Genomic DNA, 18,450 nt, shown 5'->3' on the forward strand with positions numbered 1-18,450 from the left:
TTTCTTTTTACTTTTTGCAGCTACATCGGAACGTTCAATTTTTATTCTTCACTAATTGCAAATGGCGTTTACATTCAAAATATGAGGAATTTTGGTGGCATTTGTTCGGATATTCTTCTCTTTCGAAATGAAGAAAAGAATAGAAGCAATACACAAAGACAAAAAGTATTATCAGTACTAAACATTACCAATAATAATTGCTACGAAAAACTAAATACGACCTCTTTTACCATCTCTCATGAGCTGCATAGATTATTAACAAAAATTTTTAAAAATGTCCTCACTTAGGATTCGAACCGGCGACCTTTGCATTTGTAAGCCAGCACCTTAACTACTACACCAGATCACGGCATGGTGAACGTTTAGTTGTCGGCGTATTTTTGTATTTGTGTTTTATGTTCCCACTTCAACAATTTTTACTCTTTTTTCTAAGCTTATCAGCTGTTTCTGACTTTCTCTTTCGGTGTCGTCCTTTATTTACACTATGCACTATTCGTATTCACAGCTTGTGCCCCTCTGCAATGTCTTATTCAGATTAAGCTTTTCTTTTTGCCCCTCAGTAAACATTTGATTGATTTAATTCTCATACTCTCCACGGATGAAGTGCAGGAATGCCAGACTCGAAAAATAGGTGTACATTTACTTTCCTGACAGATCATACGTCGGTTTCCTATAGTCGATGCTTCTTGTTTTGTTCATTCTAATATGTACAGCTCGTGATCAAATGTAGCGCATTATGGCCAACTCCGTCTTTTCCGTACTTCTGTTTTCTCTATTTTCTTTTATTAGATTGTACCACTGATTATACACGCCATATCTTATGTTCTACATGACACTGAATATTGCATTCATTTCATATAGTGCTCTTTGCAAAACATGTACTTTTTATTGCAGTTGGCAACACTGTTAACCCTACTGGTGGGCTTCATTTGTTCCCTATTGTGGCAAGTCTCCTTCTATACATCACTTGTCAGCATTGTATTTTGCCGTGCCTTTTTTTTTTTTTTTTTTCGGAATTTGCAATTTTCCCCCTTGTCCAACTTTGCTGTTTCCCGAACTTCCACCCTTTATATTCTTGAACCTATTGCTATGGGCAGCTAATTTTTTGGGAATGCTCATCTCTGTTACAGCTCTTTAAATTGGCATAGGCCATATCTTTCACTGCAACTATCATTTTCGGAAGGTTCCCTTGTGAGGACAAGTGTGCAGCATCCAGTAACAGCCATATAGTTACATTGCAATCTGCACAACTTGTTGTAACAAGTGTCACACTCCTACGTAGAACAGTTTTGTTATGACAAATAGTTCTTTAGTCCGTTCTGATCTGATCTTTGAAAACCAAATTTCTCGCCCGAACAATAAATACGATAAAAAGTAAGAGTTTACTTTGAGCAGAACAGTAATAGGTGCGCATACACTTGAAGCTGATTTTATTAAATAGAAGTTGAAAGACGGTACTAGGTGTCATTCCTTATATCATAAATGAGTTTTGGCACTTGCCCCTTGTACTTAATAAAATTAGATTCAGGGGTGTGTGGCCCTAGCACTGTTCTGCTGAAAGTAAAACGTCTGGTCGACAAAACATACTGGTATTAAAATGAATCCAGAATTCAACAAAGACTGTAATCTGGTCTCCGAAGAATCATGAGCATATATTAAATAATTACCAATATGATGCTACCTTGGAAAAATAATAATTTACCTTTTCTTTCACTTTTACTCTCAAAATTGAAACAGCCATTGTAGCCTACAATATTTACAGTTTTTACAACAAAATCACAAGTAAAGATTGACTGCCGATTTCACCCTGAGTTAAGCTGAGGCATGACTTATGGCGTGTTATCTAACACTGTCTTAAGAAATTAACAACACTTTCACAGCGTACCTCACTTTGAATAGTGAAGCAATAGGAGGTTGGTTTACATTGGACACCGTCTTTTTCAATTGGTTTGTCGGTAGCAGCATGATATCCACTTTTTATCCAGCTGAAGGCATACTTTTTTGCATTGAAAGAAGTAATGTCTAGTCCATTAACGTTTATGGAAAGAAGAGATTCGGGGGTTTTTATAGATAAACGGTTTTTAGCGTCAGTATGCTGTAAGTTTAAGTTGGAAAAGCTTCTCTTACACTCTGCAGAAAGAACTGGAAGCAATTCTATGAACAATTCTTCGGGAAGCAATGCTATAAACAAGACTAACATAGCTCGCGACAAAACATACTGAAAAAATAAAGAATCGCTACTAAAACATCAAGTTGAATCATTGTACTTCAAAACAGATTATATCTTGAGAAAGGGGGAATATATCTTCCCAGGCTGGGAAGACTGAATTAAATCCAGAGACAGGGAAGTAAAAACTTAGAAGGGGGGAAATTCCCAGGCTTCCCTGGCTACAAATAAATCCTTGAACATATGTACAAAACTCATGATGATACCAAAAAGAAATTCGTTGTCGCACTTGCATTAGTGTCCCTAATTTTTGTTTGCAAACAGTTTCGTAATTATTTCCCCCGTGCTCACTGCTCACTATATGCTCACTGGTGCATAACGAATGTTTTCCAGTAAATGTTAATTCAAATTTGGAGAATTTTATAAAGTTTCACAATGTTTATCACTTAGATAGTCTTCTATCTACTTTTTTGGACACTTTGATAACAGATTTCCCCATTAAATGTTTAATTTTCCTTATATATATTTAATTATGGAAAAGTTTTACAATGTATTTGTTTTAAATTGAAATTGTTTTGAATTTACCACATGAGGTAAGTAGCCCGAAGGAAGAGAACTCAAGTAACTGATATTCTATGTAAAAGCAACCAATTTTAGATTGATGACGCTTTTTACCTCAAGCACATAATCTTTACGTTAGAGAGTCAGACAGAAAAATCCTGTTTTTTCCTCCCCTATGACCACTCATCTTAAACTTCTACGTACCATGGTTCGTTTCACACAATTTCGGTGTTCCTCCAAAGACATTCGTATAATAATAATAATAATAATAATAATAATAATAATAATAATAATAATAATAATAATAATAATAATAATAATAATAATAATAATAATATGCCACCCTTATATAATGTAGTAACCTTAGAGATCTTAGTTTAAAGTGCTGTCTTTAGTAATAATTTGAGCAACCACGTAACAAAATTTAAAATGTAGGAGGGGCACGACGTTTTATTTTGCCCCTTTCTTTTCAGCACCCTCCCAAAAGAAAGTATTTAATTTCTGACAAGCAGGGCAGATAAAATGAATAAGAAATACATTTAGAGCATCCTTTCCTCCGTGAATGGAATATTACTTAGCATTTTTATTCTACCGAAGGTGACCCTAGGCCGTTATGGTTAGGTAACAAAAGAAATACGTAATATATTTATAGCGCCCCTTAATTGTAATATTACCGCTTCTTTATTTGTTCGAGGGCGCCCTACACAACCAAGGGTGAAAAAAGAATAGGAAAAGTGTCTAAAGATTACAAAACATTTTATATTTTGTCAGAAACATAGCAGTAGGCAGAATAAACTTTTGCCGATCATTGCTCTAGAGGGATTTGTCCAGGATCTTTTGGTGTCGGGCTAATAACGATGAGTCTGTTTATTCATTGCATTGTCTCCTAATCCCGTGAGCAAATCTGCTGGTATGTCATCACATCCAATAGCCTTCCTCTTTTGCATGTCCTTAATGGCTTGTACTACAGTACTTCACTTTTCAATATACTGGGTCCTTTTTCTTCACCATCCACCTCTTCCTCTGCTTCGATCGCAATATCTTTGGAGCGGTTCTTCTGGCCATACAGATCTTTTATGTATTCCTCCCAAACGTTAAGAATTCTTCGATGATTAATGACTACATGGCCTTGTTGATCTTCGATTCCAAATGTCCGTATGCATTTGTTAGCTTTCCCTCCTAATTCTTGTGCTTTCCGATACATCAGATCATATCTGCCGCGCCGTTAAGTTCCATTATTTCGTCACATATCTCCTCCATGTACTTTTCTTTGGCTTTGTCCGTCTCTCTTCTCAATTCATTATTCAGCCTTCTGTATTCTTTCATGTCCGTGCTTTTCGCCCTTCTGCATTCTTCCACAATTTTAAACATCGCTTCAGTTACCCCCGGTTTTCTCTGTGTTTTTCCCATCTTGCCAATGTTGTTGTGGAATGTGTCATGCAGAATCTAAGTTTTCCCCAATTATTTTCTACATTGTCTACCATATCGCCAATCACAAAATTTTTCTTCAATCTCTTGTTTCACATCACTGTCCATACTTCTTAGTCAGTCTAAGTTCCATTTTCCATTTCTTCTCCAACGTTTCTTGATTGTCTTAACCAGGTTTGCACTTCCGCCACTAGGGGGTTGTGATCTGAATCGATGTCTGCTTTTTTTTTTTTTTTTTGTGGGAACACTACTAAAACTGGCGTTCTGTATGGAAGATGGTGTCTATCGTAGTACGAGTGAAACACCTGTATTTAATATAGTGCCACAAATAGCAACACTGTTATTCTGCATCACTATATTAAATACAGGTCTTCTACGATAGTACGATCGGCACCGCCGTTCTAGAGCGTCGAAACCATAATCTTGGCATGATGTTCCCACCAAAAATCTTTTGTCTAAGAATTGCCTGTAACTCTGGATCTCAAATGATATTAACAACAATACAAGCGGTAACCTCAGTTCAGGACTTCGTCATGTAGAAAGAGAAAAATGTTTCTCCTTCAGTTTGGAGTAAGTGGTTAGCTATCTCCACCAATAAAAAAAAAAGCTGACTCGGCCTTAAAACTGTATCTAGTGCACCCAGTAATTTTCCGCTAGGGTTAAGGTCTGTGATCTAACCACATCATTCTAACCATAAGTATTTCTCCGGTATGTGTTGTAGTCATGACATTGGACACTCTCGTTCCTAAACGGTTTCATCATGGTCCTGACAATTAGGAAATACATCCAGCATGAAGTCTACATCTGCAAATTCATGCTGCCGTTAAGTGCAACAGATTATCAATGAAATACTTTCTGAAACGGTATATTACTTCAATACCTCAATACTTCAATACTTCAATACCATAGTATATTACTTCAATACCTCTATGGTTTATGGTACACATACTGTATATCAGGTATTGGAATTTAAATGTATCAATTTATTCTGCGGCTTTTGTTCGGCACGTATTTAAAATAATGTCTTTCTAATTGGTATCCATTATATTGTACGTATTGTTGAAGTTGCATCTTAAGTTTTCCGTAACACTGTGCAACTTGTTCTCCGAATGTTTTCAGTCATCTAGGTTATGCAGTGTTTGAGATCCCAAGAGTATGGCAAGCTTCTGTTTGTACACAATCTGTTCCAAATGGCCCCAAAAGACAATAAGAAAAATCACGAAAAGCAATATCTGAGATTATGGAAGCCAAAGCTTACATTCCAAATCGAGAAATCGCGTGCCTCGGAAACAACAGAAATGCTTACATGAACTGCAGCTTCGTCTTGCTGGAACCACAGGTTTATTCTGTTAAAGGATAGCTCTGATTCTCGAAGTAAAATTATTCAGCACTGCTATGTAGCGTTTGTCAGTTACCGTCGGTGCGTTCTCATTATCATCATCTTGCCCCTCCAAAACAACAAACCCAATAACAGTAGGATGAATAAACACAAACCATGCACTAATCTTCTATGTAAATAGCACTAAGGACCCTCACGTGGAATATCAATGGCTCGGCACCACCTATTCTGCTCTCTAAATCCATCGTTGCAACAAAAAATGCGTTTCATCCAAAAACTAAACCTGATTCAACATTATATGGTTTTATCCCAACAAATAGAGTGGTGCGCTTCATCTTCGCACTCTTTATTCTATATTCCTTTCTGTTAGTGCTTATTATCAACTAAATTTTATAGAAATGAAAATTTAAATCCTTAGCAACCCTGGCAACTTTTCGAAGTGATATGTTTAGAGCTATAATGTGCCCTTTAATTGACGTACGTGGGGTTTCGGTGACTGCATTCAGTCTGTTAATGTAGCGCTTAAACTTCCAATGAGGTGATGTCAGAGGGTTGCCTCCACTCTGCTACTCAGTGCTGCACTAGTTGTATCTCCATTGAGTTACTAAAACCCAAGGAGGTGTTTCCAAGTAGAACAAATTTCAAATAGTTGCACCTAACAAATGCATCATAATTATTAGTTGTTTTGTTGAGACCTATATAATACGTTACGTAGATCATTAAAATACGTGTGATTTCTCTTTATTTTTTTATTTAGGTATTGCCAAAGTCAAATCTCTCCAAACGAATTGGTGACAGTTCTGACGCAGGCTCAATACAAGCAAAAGTAAGTTGATTGCAAACTTACACACAGGTAAAAGAGCAAATTAATTTGTTTTAATCTAACTTTAATAATAATAATAATAATAATAATAATAATAATAATAATAATAATAATAATAATAATAATAATAATAATAATACTGTTAATGCTACTGTAGCAATCTAAGAAATTATAATAGCAGTAAAATATTAAACCTCTTTGAAAAGAAAATGATCTGCATTACATTCCTATACAATATCTGCATTTAGCATAAGGGACGACTCCACTTGTAATACTATCTAAAATTGCGAAGGTATCCTGTGTACACTCATTATTAAGCTCTTACTTTCTGTGCAACTATTCTCAGATTCAGAGAATCACGCAGGGGGAGGAGTCCTGAGGGTTTGAACCCCTTCTCCGAAATCTCGACACTTCTGTAAATTTAGTCTACTTTTTGGAGTGATTTTACAAATTTTCCCATAATTTATCTTCATATTGAATTTTAACCCCCTCCTTCTCCTAAAAAAGCTTTGGACCCCTTCCCGAAATGTTCATGCGTACGTGTCGGTAAAAACTCGAGTAGTGGTTTGAATTTCGCTTCAATATTGGATTTCGTCCTTCGTAGCTTTAGTATTGGAAAAGGCTATGGCGTAAAATAAAGAAAACACTTAGGGACATGTTTTAATATTGACATGATAAACCAATATCACTTTTGGATTTTACATATTTGATACGAATTTTGAGAAAATCTGTAACACCATCTCCACATTTATTTTATTCATTCTTTACCATTTTCTTCCTGCTATGTTGTTCTTTTTCACATCGGAAACATTTCCTCCCATGTCAAATTTGATACGTAATCTCTTACGTATGACGCAGTATCAATCCTATCCTTCGGAATTCTCTTCGTATCTCACACACATTTTCCAATATCAATGAAATACACTCAGCAGAAAAACAAACAAAAATTGTGTTTCTCAGACGTTTCATGTACTCTAGTACTTTCCACTTGGAGAACGGTGACGAAACTGAAAATGATCAATGTCTACACGCTTTCAGACATACACACTCAACGTAGACATTGCAGTTTCAGGTGCATGCAAGTAGTTCAAAGGCGTACCACTATTTTGAGAAACACTAAATGCATTCCCAGCCAGTACTTACTAGTTAAATAGAGAGTTAAAAGTCAAAAACATTGGGACGCTTTTTTCTTTTTTCTTTTTTTTGGGGGGGGGAGGGCTACCTCTTACCGTTTTTTGTGATAGTTATGCGGACATTGCCAACTTACGCATAGCACGTTCTGAAAATCGAATACTGCTAATAAAAACAAACATTTTAATTCCAGTCATTACAAAAATATTTAAGGCTTTATTAAATTAACTTCATCAAATTTCTTCGGTTTCATTCCCGGAGAAAATCTAAATAGTTTCGATTTTACTTGAAACTAGAAAGTAAAGGGAAAATGGTGATAGAGGCACTGCTTGAGATAGTTGATGATTCGTCAATGCGTTAAAGTATTGATAGAGTAAGGCTTAAATTTAAGTAGATTAAGGTTTGCGGGCCCACAAACCTCTACAAAAAGTACTAAGAGAGGACATATGTAATTTCATACAAATACATATATTTTCTGAAGTAAAGAAATCACGTTAAAGTAACCACCGGACAGAATTAAACATCCAAAAGAAAACTAAACTTTTCAACTTGGTTCTTATTTTGAAATTCACGATTTATGAGTATTATTTATCAGCGTATTATGCAATCAGAGAATATATGTAGAATAATAGCGTGGAAACAAAAATTTTGGTGAAAAACACAATTAAGTAATTGCGTCATCTCTTATGAAACTTTGACACTAAAATGTTTTACCGTACTTAAATATATAGTACCTACCCAGTGTAAATAAGTATCGTACAAGACAAGTAACTACAAACGTAAGCTTCGATTCATATTATACTTAAAAAATATATGTACTGCAATCAAAGGTAAAACTAGGTTGCAAATAGTTTACAACAAGCCAGTGGAACCATTCATCTATGCGGAACTGATCTGAACGTAGAATTCAGAAATCAGTAGTCAATTTAATAGCGATAGGCATAGAATTCAGTGGGGTCATTTCAGGTTATTCCAGAGTGGGCAAGATTGTCCACTGGCATAAGAATTTCACGTTTCCAATTACTATTTTAGCACATTTTTTTAAAAGTATGTGTTTTTGAAACGGAGGGGAAAATCACGAAATGGAGCTCCTGACGGAAAATTTTAACCGATTAATTTCGGTTATTAACAGAGTAACTTCAACAGCTGAAAAATTGAACAATGAAAAGTGAGAGTAAAACTCAGTAAACCTCTGTTTCAAAATTCATATCAGTCGATTCAGCCCTGTGTATTTGTATTGAGGACAAACAAACGAACAATACCCTATTCTAGAAATTGCCTCCCCCTATTCTCTCTTGAAAACGAAATTTAAAACACACTTGGACACGGGTCCAGTAACTTTTAATGAAAAGTATACTGTATGTACTGAGTTTCATATGCCTAATTTGAGAAGTATCTAGAACATAGTATTCTTGGCATAAATTTTTAACCGCTTTCTCTTCTATGAATCCGTCTTCCATTTGGGATAGAAGGCCATAGTGGCGTAGTTGTAGAGCGCCTACCTCTGGTGCGTGGTGCTCTGGTGATACCTGGCCAACCTCGTGTGTGCTTTTCCGGGGAAACTACCGTTCCCTTCCACATTCTCATGGCTTAATCATCCGTCTCCCTTAGCCTACAGGGCATAATTGAGAAATGTTAAACTGAAAGATTTTATTTCATTTCATTTTCCATTTAGATACACACAAAAATATTTTACATGGTGTATTCCTTTTGAATATTATATATTTTGCATTGTTAAATAGTTATTGAAAAGTAACTAACATTCCTATAATTATTATCATAGTTTTAAAGTAATGTTCTATCTTATTTTGTAATTTAATAGAAAACAAAGTAATTTGTTCATGTACTGTGAGTTTTTTTTTTTTTTTTTAAGAACTTGAAGTTTAATTGGCTGGTGAAGATTGAAGATTATCAATTTGGATACCAATTTGAAAAGGTAATTATTCTTTAAGTTACTAATGCAGAAAATAAGTCCTAGAAGGAATAAAGTTGGTCAAGGTAAATAATTAACCTATTCCAATTGTATACAAGAGCTGTTCGTTTAATTCCATAATTGATGCTGTAAATAGTTACAGGAACGACTTACCTATTCGTGCATGTTCCCTTGAAAGTACTGAAGTTTTGGATCTACGAATTGATTGCAAAGTTGTCGGCATCACTGGAAGCAATCCTGAAATACCAGTTGTGTAATGTGCTGGTGTTTCCACGTCGTGTTATTCTGGATGTCCTGGATGCAGTCAAAATGTTTCTTTTTTAAGGGGGTTTTCGGTTTATGAACCAGGAAAAGACACATGGAGCTAGATCCAGAGAATAGGGAAATGGTGCTCGACCGGGATCTTGGTAATGGTCAAGAATACTACCTCCTGAAGCCTGACACGGTGAAAACACTACTGTCAAGTTCCGTCGTTTATGATGTATGAAATAGCACAGCCGTTGTAACACAACAATGTAGACCTCCTTATTGACAGTTTGATGATGTAGAACAACAAATTTGTGATGTTCAATCTCGAACATGTAAAAAAAAAAAAAAAAAAAAAGAAAGAAAAGAAAAAATCAAAGGCACCTCAGCCGAGGTTCGATATGTCTGGCCTTCTTTTAGGTGTCAGGGCTTCTGATGACTTCCGTTGGGATAATGTTACATTGAGGTTCGTATAAAAAGAAGGTGATATCAATCCTTCTTCTGCAGTATGTTTCGTACGTCCATCTTCCGTGCACGATAAGGACGGACATCATTATCTATAAAAATGATTGAAGGACCAATTTTTGTAGCCAACAACTAAATGAGGCGTAAGAATCTTTTCCGGAAAAACGGAAAACGGAAAATATTTTTTCCGGAAACCGGAAAATTGAAAACGGAAACAGAAAATTTTCCGGAAAAACGGAAACGGAAAATTTTCCGGAAAATCAGAAGGCGGAAAATTTTCCGGAAAAACGGAAACGGAAATTTTTTTCGGAAAAACGGACCGGAAAATGAAAATGTTCACTTGGAATAGTGACATTGGTCGTCTTACATTAAGAAATATAACGAAAAATGCTACGCGAAAACAACCTGTAAATGAGGCAATGCTCTTCACCATCTAGTGCTAAAGAAACGCAACTCAAACTTAACACTGGACAGGAGAGAAAAGGTCGAGTAAATCAGCGACGAAACATTCCTTCCTCCTACATCTATTTGTACACTTGCTTAATCATGTACTTTTTTTTTTTTTTGTTTGTTTGCGTGAGGGCTTGCAGATCATTCGTTTGCACCGGGAAATTCCCATCATGCGTGTGTTTCGGGGAATCCCCGGCAGTAGAGCTGGCAGTTTGTTATTAACACAACTGGTATGTTTATATTCCAACCATTTCTTCATTGCTTATCGTGATCACGGTGATCTGTCAAGGTCACAGATCCTGGGGGGCCGGGGACAGCCCCCTCAAAGTTCATGTGGACCCCGCATTCTATTTATAAATATACAATATTTTGCACAATTTGAATTCAGTTTGTCTTAAAACCCTCATATATACCTTCTGCATCTGAATGGATCCCCAAAGTTACAGAGAAATTGGCGCCCTAGATTGATTCTATAGAATCCACACGCAGTAGTATTGGCGGGAGTACACTACGTGTTCCAACTGAGCTCAGGCGTTAGAACATCGGATTAACATTCAGAAGGCCGATGTTCGATTCGAGCACCCTATCGTCCCGATGTTTTTTTTTTCTGTAAGTTTATTACATCCGACCTGTGCCATAGACTTTTTAACCCTAACAAGGGACATCACCCAATTGTCCGGCTCCGATTTCAATGAAATTTTTGTTGCTGATAGAGGACATATATTCATTACTTGTGATGACAGAAATTTTTGCCATGGTGCATGTTTTCTATTTTTTAATAATTTTTAAAGGTTGTGATGTGGTTAATAGAGATTACTGCAGAAGTCCCTTACTACCCTTTGTAAACAGAGTGATAATGAAAGAACAACCATGTAGATACGTATAGGGCTTAGGGGGAAGTCGTATGGTACGTATGACCTTGACAGCAGCCATCTTGAAATCTGCCATTTTGAATTAAGTTCAAGTTTTTTAAATGAGAATAGGGTAATATGATACATAATTTCGGGCTAGAATTTAATCAGGAAGACAATGGTGAAGTTAGTTTTTAAATGCGCTCATTTGGTGAAAAGTTACAGGATATTAATTGTTTATACTTACTATGTGCGTAAGTCCCTTACCTCCGCTTCTAACCCGCGTATTAATGATAATAAGTCGATAAAGGTTTCGGTAATACATAGTATGCCTAGAGGGAAGTGATACGAATAGGGTATCATTGACGGCAGCCATCTTGAAATCCGTCATTTTGAATTAAAGTGAAGATTTGAAAACTGAACACCATAGCATGTGGCACCAAATTTTAATAGTAAATTTTCCCCAAAAACCAATGGTATGCTTATTTTTATTCTATAGTTAACCAATATGAATTTATGACTCTTCTAATGTGCACGAAACGTCCATTATTCGATCTTTCAAACTGGCAACACTCCTAATTTTCACCGCATGTTTTAAGATTCCAACTGGCACTTTTCAATTGTTTCCATGGCTCATGTTTTCTAAATTTATTACATTTTTTAAGAGTTGCTATTTGTCAGTTCATGAATACTGTTGGGATAAGCATCCAGCAATCTTTCTGAATTTTGAAGACTTGCCATGTAATTATTAATTTAATAGGCAATGTAATTATTTATTTCCTATACCTGCCCTTCAAAAACTCGTTTACTGACATGAATCATCGCAGAACGAAAGAACTCCAACTTTGCATTCAGGTAATACCGGAGACATAGCTTGTAATGGATAGTAGATGAGACGAGAAATAAGTTAAAAATTCACTTCAAAAAAGGAAATAAAATATAATTGTTGTGTAAATCAATGGTCTTTTGTTTTATTTATTTGTTTATTGTATATTTATTTATTTATTTATTTATTTATTTTCTATGGCAATATTTTAGCTCGTCAGACAAAAAAGTCAATCGTTTTCTAGCGATTGTTGTCGATGGTTCATGTTTGTAAGATTTATAATCAATATTGATCGGGAACTCGATTAAGTTACACCTCTTTATAAACAAGTTACCTGTTTTCATATTTTGTTCACGGTACAAACAGTGTGTTGGGAACAGTCATATTATGTCTCTTTGATATTTTCTATCATTGCTGCTGTTCCTTTAAAGTTGTATTTATTTAATAATAATAATAATAATAATAATAATAATAATAATAATAATAATAATAATAATAATAATAATAATAATAATAATAATAATAATAATGTTTGTCGTTTGCGCAACATGTAGGCTACATTTCATGATAATTTTGAGTTCGTGTTACACCAATTTCTTACAATTTCATTTGTATTTCTTTACATCACATAGGTCCATAGGTTCCTCATGTACTCTGGGTTAAAATAAATAATTACACTGCCTAGGAAATTAATAATTACATGGCAAGTCTTCAAAATTCAGAAAGATTGCTGGATGCTTATCCCAACAGTATTCGTGAACTGACAAATAGCAACTCTTAAAAAATGTAATAAATTTAGAAAACATGAGCCATGGAAACAATTGCAAAATGCCAGTTGGAATCTTAAAACATGCGTGAAAATTAGGAGTGTTGCCAATTTGAAAGATCGAATAATGGACGTTTCGTGCACATTAGAAGAGTCATAAATTCATATTGGTTAACTATAGAATAAAAATAAGCATACCATTGGTTTTTGGGGAAAATTTACTATTAAAATTTGGTGCCACATGCTATGGTTTTCAGTTTTCAAATCTTCACTTTAATTCAAAATGACGGATTTCAAGATGGCTGCCGTCAATGATACCCTATTCGTATCACTTCCCTCTAGGCATACTATGTATTACCGAAACCTTTATCGACTTATTATCATTAATACGCGGGTTAGAAGCGGAGGTAAGGGACTTACGCACATTGTAAGTATAAACAATTAATATGCCTGTAACTTTTCCCCAAATGGGCGAACCTTAAAACTAACTTCACCATTGTCTTCCTGATTAAATTCTAGCCCGAAATTATGTATCATATTACCCTATTCTCATTTTAAAAACTTGACCTTAATTCAATATGGCAGATTTCAAGATGGCTGCTGTCAAGGTCATACGTACCATACGACTTCCCCCTAAGCCTTATACGTATCTACATGGTTGTTCTTTCATTATCACTCTGTTTACAAAGGGTAGTAAGGGACTTCTGCAGTAATCTCTATTAACCACATCACAACCTTTAAAAATTATTAAAAAATAGAAAACATGCACCATGGCAAAAATTTCTGTCATCACAAGTAATGAATACATGTCCTCTATCAGCAACAAAAATTTCATTGAAATCGGAGCCGGACAATTGGGTGATGTCCCTTGTAAGATAAATTCAATTCTACTGATGTAATTCAATTTTACACTTTACCCTAGTGTTACCATCTTGCAACTATAAGCGTCACAAATTCCAAATACCGGTACTATTGAGATAAATACCATAGTATGTAGCACTACTTGAAACTAGCGCCTATGATTCTGTATGCATTTGAAAGTTTTACTTATTATTAGAGCAACCCAAAAGCATACAAAAGCATAAAAAGCATAATAGCTATTTACACATATGGTTGGTACCTTGAACATGGTTGTGGCTGTCTAAGGGTCCAGAAGAAACTAATTTTAAAAGCATAATTTTAGAAAATAAAGCATAAAACATAATTTAAAAGATATAGCACAATTCTTTAAAAAATCTCTTTAACTTCAAGTTTAACATATTGTATTAATATTTTTAAGAAACAATATTTACAGTGCAAAATCATTGAGAACATAACAATACAACAATGAAAAGCTTATTTTTATTTTTGTAAACTTTTTGGTCTAATCTTTTGACGTGGAGAAAAGAATAAAGGACAAAAAGAAGAAAACTTCCACCAACAATGAATAGTACACAAGAACTCCACACTGTAATGTTATGTGTACCTCTTGAAGTTGAGCACTTTCTGTACTTATTGGTGGCATCTTTTACTTTCCCTTTCTGTATATATGCACCTCTAAGGCGCACACAAGTGATTAAAAAAAACTGACTCGAGTAAAGCCTCTCTTTACAGTGCATTAGGTAGAAAGTTCATTAAATATGAAAGAAACTGGTTGCATAAAATATTAATAAATAGATCAAGATATTTAGAATATTTAATGTATAGTAAATATTATACGTTATACACGATTGATGTAGAACAATGATTGAAATTAATAATAAAGCATAATAAAGCATAATTTGGAAAAAAATAAAGCATAATGTGGGTTGCTCTACTTATTATTCTACATTCATGTTTTGTTACTAAATTGTGAACTCCTAATGCAATCAAAGTGTTTTATTATTATTATTATTATTATTATTATTATTATTATTATTATTATTATTATTATTATTATTATTATTATTATTATTATTATTATTTCATAAACGTAGATGATAATCTAGGTGCTGCTACTTCTATATCTCAGATTATCGCTTCACCTGGCGCACGCTCAAATGCATCTAAAGTAACAGAAAGATCCCAGAAAAAATGTTTTACAAATAAGGGAACATAGTAGTATGTAAGAAACAGAAAAGAATTCTGTCTGATCTCAGAGACCCTAAACCTTGTTCTTCCGCAAGAGCAGAGGTGCTTGATAGTAAAATAAGTAATACGGTACCAAAGGATTCTTCTCCCTTTGTCTTTCGTTGAAGCAATTCGGTTTCTTGAATTTATGAATGAAGTAGAACCAAGTTACCACTCACCATCCAGGCAAACTGTAACTCGCCGTATTGAGGCCTTGTTTTCTAAGGAGAAGTGTGGCTGCGGAATCGATTGATTTGACAACAGATAGCTGGGCTTCGCAGGCTACGGAAAGTTATATTACAATCACAACCCACTATATGCTTCCATCTAAGTTCAATAAGTTCAGTCCTTCAAATAATTGAAATAGAAGTGAGGCACACAAGGGTAAACCTAACTCAGCACTTAGCCCTTGTTGCAGAGTAGTGGAATATTTTAGATAAAATACATGCTATTGTCTATGACAATGCTAGTAATATCACAAGTGCGGTACGAGAACTTCCGTATGCAAGCATATGTTGTTTTGCTCAGACCCTAAACTCTCTATAATGAAAGGGACTTGCAATAGAGAAAATCGAGAAAATGTTAAGTGTTGTCAGTCGGATTGTTTCCCACTTTAAATATAGTACGTTGGCAACGTCAGAACTGGAAAAACAGTAAAGGTTATTAGGATTGGAAGTACATTTCCTTATACAGCAAGTTAAAACTCGGTGGAACAGCATACATGAAATGCTTGAGAGATTGATAGAACAAAGAAGAGCTCTTAACAATGAATTATCAGATAGAAATGTAACAAAGACGTCAGATTGCAAGAAATTTAACCCTTTAATATGTCCAAAATTTTAGACTTTCACTCAAACAGCTACTGCTTCCTTACTATTTATCGTAGGATCATGGTTCATACCTCGTTTTTCTCACGATAGAGCATACTTACCAACGGTACCACGTGTCGGTATCATAAACCTTAACCGGAAAATCGAAAAAAACCGGAATTTTTCTGAAAAAATCACCCCTTTGTAACACTTGCGCCCCTCGGGCCCGTCCCCGGTTTCACGTAGGGATCTAAAAAAATTGATAAATACCCAAAGGTAGGTCTACACATAATCCTTATGCAAGTTTCAACCTGATATCTTGAAAACTAAAGACGTGAAAAAATTTTGAAATTTGCCTTAAGAAAAAAGTCACGTCCCTTCGCACCACTTGGCGCCGCCAAGTTGACTATCCGGTTCCAAAACGCATCTGCGGTGTTCTTTGGTCCAACCTTGACTTGAAAAATAAAAAAAATCCCGGCTTAAATACCTGTTATAGAACCTAAATAAGCGGTCAAAGACGATAGTACACCATGGTATATAAATATACCAGAACTCTTTAAAAGGTTAAACTTCCTACAGACTAGGGATGACTACATTTTCAGGGAAAACGGAAAACGGAATATAATTCTTCCGGAAACTGGAAAATTAGAAAGACGGAAAATTTTCCGGAAAAACGGAAACGGAAAATTTTCCGGAAAATCGGAAGACGGAAAATTTTCCGGAAAATCGGAAAACGGAAAATTTTCCGGAAAAACGGAAACGGAAAATTTTCCGGAAAATCGGAAGACGGAAAATTTTCCGGAAAAACGGAAAACGGAAAATGTGATTTCCGGAAACCAGAAAACTCTTTTTCCGGAAATGGCCATCCCTAATCTCTACACATCTCTGTAGCGCTGAGTTATAACGTTACCGTTCCAGTTGTAACTTCAGTATACCAATTTATTCTATGGCAGTGGGCTCAATGGTAGAGCGTTCACTTTTTGTGCGTGAGGTCTCAGGTTCGATCCCAGTTCGCGCCAAGTGCACTTTGTGGTGGACAAACACCATGTATGGGAGTTTTCTCGATCTCCCTTTCCTCTCAAATTTCACCATTTCATTCATTTCTTATCGCCATCGTCACCTTTAGCCTACACGGCATATGTGTGGGACGTAAAACTAAAATTTATTCTGTGGCATTTGTTTTGTGCTTTTAAAATAATGTCTTCCTAATGTTTTCTTTTATATTAATTGCTGAAGTCGCATCTTAAGTTTTCCACAGCACAGTATGACTTATTCTGCGATTGTTTTCAGTCACATGTGTTATGCAGTGTTTGAGATCTAGGAGTGTTGCCGGCTTTCATTTGAATAATACATAGTCTGTTTCAAATGGCCCCAACCATTAAAAAAGAAGTCAGGAGAAGTAATATCTGAGAATATGGAGAGCAAATCTTATTTCTAAATCGAGAGATCACGTGTCCCGGGAACAACAGAAATGCTTACATGTGCTTTGTGGGTTCTACTTTCGTTTTTCTTGAATCACATGTTTATCCTGTTCTTCAGAGGCCCACAAGGCCCACAATTCTGGACGCCTACAGCAGTGGCGTAGCAATAGGGTAGGTAGGGTAGGCATTGCCTACGGGCGCAGGGCCTTTCGATACATTAGGGGACGCGACGGGTTTTTAATTTTAAAGAAAGAAGCAAATTATATAAATTGAGCTCCATGTTTTCGCGGTCTTCATCTTCGAACATGGCGAGAATAAAAATTCCTGCTCATATCGCTCGCAGTTTATTACATTTGCGTATCGAATTATTTGCATTACTGTAAATTTGTCGAGATCATAGCACTATATGATTAAGAAATTAATCCTGCTGTATTAATACGATATCAGCCCTATATTTCATGTAGTGAGCTTACTAAGTAAATAAACTTTCTGTGCAATTGGCTTTCAACAATAATGACAAATTCTATGACCTGTAAGATCTATTCTCTGTTTCACATAAGCTGATAGGAAAAAGAAGAAGTTTTTTCCCCACCACGCTCAAGTACAGGTGAATGTTGGTGTTCCGTCTTCCATCGTCAGCCGCCGCATACGGAAGTATAGAGTGTATCTAAATATGTCTGGGCCTAAATAATAAATTACATCTTTCATAATAACACTACGTATTTTAAAACACTTAATTACATTTACCTGCATTAGTGAGTAAGTAGTACATGTGTCATTATAATGAAAATTTTATCGAACAGCTGTATTGTTTATTTTCCTTCTCTTTTGGCAGTCGGGGTTGTGACATAATGTTGGAATGGCAATGGATGTCAGGGTTGGTAATTGAATGAGTATTTACTGCTTTGATACAATAATTTCATCCATGCCTCTCGCCCCGGGCGCCTCAACTCAGGCGAATGTCCTGGTTTCAATTGATTATTTTTCAATGAAATCAGTTTCTTACGTTTGTCTCTTCGTGCGTGCACCTGATCTGATGGTATCAAAGTATATTTTTTGTTTGTTTGTTGTTTATTAACACGCGGCGATAAATTTACGTTAAAGCATCACACATCATTCATCAAGATTGAAGTCTTTTGAGTGTAT

General features: G+C 35.4%; 1 long non-coding RNA gene across 1 annotated transcript in view; it reads left to right on the top strand.

The window, feature by feature from the left end:
* Window positions 1-18,450, top strand: part of LOC145662029 (uncharacterized) — an 83,511-nt gene that overhangs the window by 25,068 nt on the left and 39,993 nt on the right. Inside the window, exons 4-5 of the long non-coding RNA XR_014126953.1 lie at window positions 6,253-6,321; window positions 9,323-9,385. This is a non-coding gene — a long non-coding RNA (uncharacterized LOC145662029). The remainder of the gene's footprint in view (window positions 1-6,252; window positions 6,322-9,322; window positions 9,386-18,450) is intronic.

This window comes from Thermobia domestica, chromosome 10, assembly GCF_964235325.1.
Source record: "Thermobia domestica chromosome 10, izTheDome1.hap1.1, whole genome shotgun sequence".
Taxonomy (NCBI): Eukaryota; Metazoa; Arthropoda; class Insecta; order Zygentoma; family Lepismatidae; genus Thermobia; species Thermobia domestica.